The sequence below is a fragment of the Homalodisca vitripennis genome, chromosome 7 (genome assembly GCF_021130785.1).
Source record: "Homalodisca vitripennis isolate AUS2020 chromosome 7, UT_GWSS_2.1, whole genome shotgun sequence".
In the NCBI taxonomy this organism is placed as follows: Eukaryota; Metazoa; Arthropoda; class Insecta; order Hemiptera; family Cicadellidae; genus Homalodisca; species Homalodisca vitripennis.
In genome coordinates this window covers 19,157,231-19,161,631 of record NC_060213.1, presented here as the reverse complement: position 1 = coordinate 19,161,631, position 4,401 = coordinate 19,157,231, and positions in this window count along the sequence as shown.

The following is a 4,401-nucleotide window of genomic DNA, read 5'->3' as shown; positions in this document are numbered from 1 at the left end:
CATACGTGATTGATTTATTTCCAATACACCTGCTTGCAAGTATCCAAAGCCCAATTCTTTGTTTAAAGTTTGTTATTGGCGATGGAAAGGTGTGAAAGGATAACAGGATTCCGGACATTTTGCCATCGTTATAGGTTATAAAAGGTATAACACTGGCAAATGTCTGAAATCCTGTTATCCTTCCATAACCCAAGGTGCATTTGATAGGTGGTGGTCAAAAACGTTCCATTTGAACTTTTCCAAGAGTTCTGTTGTTCTTTGAGCTGTATGAGGGCGGGCGTTGTCATGGACAAACACAACACCAGATGTCAGAAGACCACGACGCTTGTTTTGAATCGCTCGTCGTAGCCGTTTTAAGGTTTCACAGTAAGCTGCAGCTGTTGTGGTCGTACCTCGCTCCATAAATTCAACGAGCAAGATGCCCTTAGCATCCCAAAAAACTGTAGCCATCAATTTTCTCGCTGAAAACGATTGGCGAGCTTTCTTTGGTTTGCTTGGCGAAGCGGTATGACCCCATTGCATTGACTGTTGTTTTGTTTCGGCATTCACATAGGCTACCCAAATCTCATCTCCTTTAACGATCCTGTTCAAAAATGTTTCTCCTTCAACGTCATACAGAGTAAGAAAGCCTATGGCAGAACTCATTCTTTTCATTTTGTGATCATCGGTGAGCTCTTTTGGAATCCAACGAGCACAAAACTTATGATAGCCTAGTTTTCCTGTCACTATCTCATACACAAGACTTAGAGAAATTTCAGGAAAATGATCTGAAAGTTCCGAGAATGTGAAGCGACGGTTCTCGCGAATTTTCTCATCCACTTTGTTCACCAAGTCATCACTGACGAGAGATGGCCTACCACTCCGGTCTTCATCGTGAACGTTCGTTCTTCCATTTTTAAAACACCAACCCATTGACGGACTACACCTTCCTTCGCTCATAATGTTTGGGCCATACACCGCACTCAATTCAAGATGAATTTCAGCTGCTGTTTAACTTTTTGACCACAGAAATCTTATTACACCACGCACTTCACACTTAGCGGGATTTTCTATCACGGCGCTCATGTTTTTACGTTGTAACAAAAGAACGCGCGATCGCACGATACTCTCCCTTGCACAGCTAGAAGCGTACTGAACGGCTGCCCACGCCGATGTGAGAATGGCGGCGCTACCCCCACTACTTATCGCGCCATGCCCAAACGGCAGTTACTTTATGGACGACCCTCGTACTTATTTGTCACCACTATAATTTTTTTAAATTTAGGTTTGAATTTCATAAATTCTTTAATAAAATTATCATGTTACATACCAAAATATCCCTTAGTTTATAAACTAAGCACTATAAACTAAGTAAAAACTAAGCGTTTAGTGTTTAGCTTTTACTATAGTGAAAGTAAATATGAAAAAATCATTTATGTTTACAACTGTCAATATTGAGTAATACATAAAATCATACATTTCACAGTTTTTTGGCTGGCATTTAAAGAAAAAGAAAAGATTAAATTTAGTTTCTAGAATAATCTGTTCTCTTTCAATCGATTTGAGACTCCTAATATGGAGACCCTGTACATTTGCTTCTGTTGGAAAAAAAGTTACAGGTTATTCCATGAAACTGGTTCATTTTAAAGTGTAACCAGATTATATTTAAAAAATGTACAGGAAGTCGACGAATTTTGGAGTTTTTTACAGGTATGAAACAACTTGCAATGAAAGGCATCACCATAGGCGAAACACTGATGCAGAGTCATGTTTTGCTGACTGATGTGCTTATTCTGAAATTTTGCTATTATAAGGCACATGACTACCAGAATAGATTATCTTAATTCTTAGACTTAATTATTATATTCGCTACCAGAGTCATAATTATTATCTAAGTTTTCTCGATCACACGTAGGCGAAAATTTGCTCACACAATTTAAGTAATATTCTTTGGCCTTGCTGTTGAGGGGCATTTTCAATTAATAACAAGTAGTTTCAATTTTCAGTTTAAAATTTTTTTTAAATCAATGTTACGTTCAAACAAAGTTGTCTTGATATGTTCCAATATGGACAATACAAAGATTTACTAAAAATACATTACCTTGTCCTTTCCGAGGCTGTTCTTATTCTTGAAAGCAAGTTTTATCTACTACCGGCTTGCTAGACCTGACGTAGCTTCACCAGAGCCCCGTTAGCGGTCTCTTTGAGCCGTTGCCCGTCCCTCACAACGAGGACGAGGGGTTGGACTTTGAGGGACCAAAATAAGGAATGAAATAACCAGAGAAAGATTGAAGGTAGTTTCACTGCAAGAGACAATGGAAAGAAGAAGAATACAGTGGATGGGGCATGTGAAGAGGATGGGAGATAATAGAATGCCTAGAATAGCACTGGAGAAGGAGGAAAGAGGAAGAAGACCAAGAGGAAGATTGAGAGGAAGATGGGAGGACCAAGTGTGAAAAGACTTAGAGAGAAGGGGACTACAGAAAATGCAGGTGCAGGAAGAGGAGACCTGTAATGACAGACAAAAGTGGAGGAGGCTGTGTACGACGACCCATGATAACGGAAACGTCAGATGATGATGATGATGACATTACCTTGTACACTATTTGCTTGAAATTAAATTAAATTTCCAACCTACTTACTTTATAAAACACTAAATATTATTTTATAAAAACAGTTCCCTAATCAAGGCTGTACAACATTACTTCTAAGTCCTTAAATTACTGATGTATAAGACCATACATTGACAAGACCTCCATAGAAAGCTTGTATCTTTTTACTTCTTAATTTTTCAATGTCTCAAATAATCCAATTAAATTAGTAATTTAAAAATTGTGTGGATTTTGTTTTTCCTCTGTAAAAAAAGCAAAACCAGAAAATATTAATGGAGTCTTACTTGAGGTACGAAAAACTTCAACACAAAAGGCTTATTTATTCCTTAAGTAATTAGAAAAAAAGTTGATGAATGCACTTTATCGAAAATTCCTATGTAATTTAATACTTTTATAGTAGTCATCTATGATAAACATAGTTTATTTCTGGTATACAAGGGTTATCCAGAAAGTAAGGTTGGTTTCGCGCTAACTATTTGAGCGGCGCACCAACTTCCAGCATGCCTTTATACAAAATGATGTTATTTGCAGTGGAATCATTGTAGAATGCTGTTTACTGTGCGAATTTAAAATGTTCAAAATCAATAATCCGATTCTTAACAGCAAGGAACGTTTCAGCAGCGGATATTCATAGACAGATAAGTGAAAAGTATGGCTCTAATGCGAGGAGTGACGGGAAAGTGGGTGAGAGGTTTCAAAGACGGACGGGAAAATGTCCATGATAAACCGCGATCTGGCCGGCCATCAGTTATGGAAGATTTGGTCAATGTTGTGTTCATGAAACTAGTGTTCATGAAAAGATTCATGATTTACCATTTCATCATTAGCACTGAAATTTCCCACAGTAAGAAAAACACTACTAAAAAAGTTGTCTCTGAACATTTGAAATTTCACAAATTGTGTTCACGCTGGGTTCCCAGGCTGCATATTGAGGAACACAAAAATGAGAAGAATGGGTTGTGCTCTTGAGTTTTTGATCCAATATCATAAAGAAGGCGACTTTTAGAGAACGTTGTCACAGGTGATTTAACATTGATTTCTCATTTAACCCCAGAAACGAAATGCAATTCACTGGTTAAAGTCAAGGCCAAACAAAGAATCTCACCATGCAAAGTTATGGCGACTGTGTTTTGGGGTAGACACGGAATATTGTTAGTCAAGTTTGAAATTTGTACTCAGTGCCTCAAAAAACATACAGAAAAGCTGAGAAATATTTCTATAATTTTATTATGGAAACAACAGTTTTTAACACCAATTATATGACATGTCTTTAGTGTTCATTTGTAAAAAATCACGGGTTACCTATGCAATGATATCAAACTAGCAATCCATGGTGACAACAGTTCTTATGAACCAAGAAAGTGTAGCTTGAACAAAAAGTTTTTAATCCAGAAAATCGTGTACAAACAATGTTTAGGCAGGAAGTGGTTGCTGCTTAAGGTGTCATGATAAATTCAGTAAATTTTGCGAAACCTTAAAATACTATGCTGTAAAATCCAAAACAAAAGGCATGCTCAGCATTACGATCATTTTGATCCATGAAATGCCCGTCCACACACGTCAACAAACTCAAGATCTCGAATCATTCACATAGATGATAATTCTCTGTACATTCCGGATCTAGCACCCAATCAATTATTTTTTGCACTTGAAATATTTGGGTGATCAGTGCCATAACTGCAATGATGGAATCACAAAAACCAAGTTGATATGGTTTTCAGATTAGGATATGTGCTTCAACATTGGTGGAGATTATTAGCAGCGAAAGTTACACACTTTCCCGGCCCAATTGGCACAAACTATCAAATAT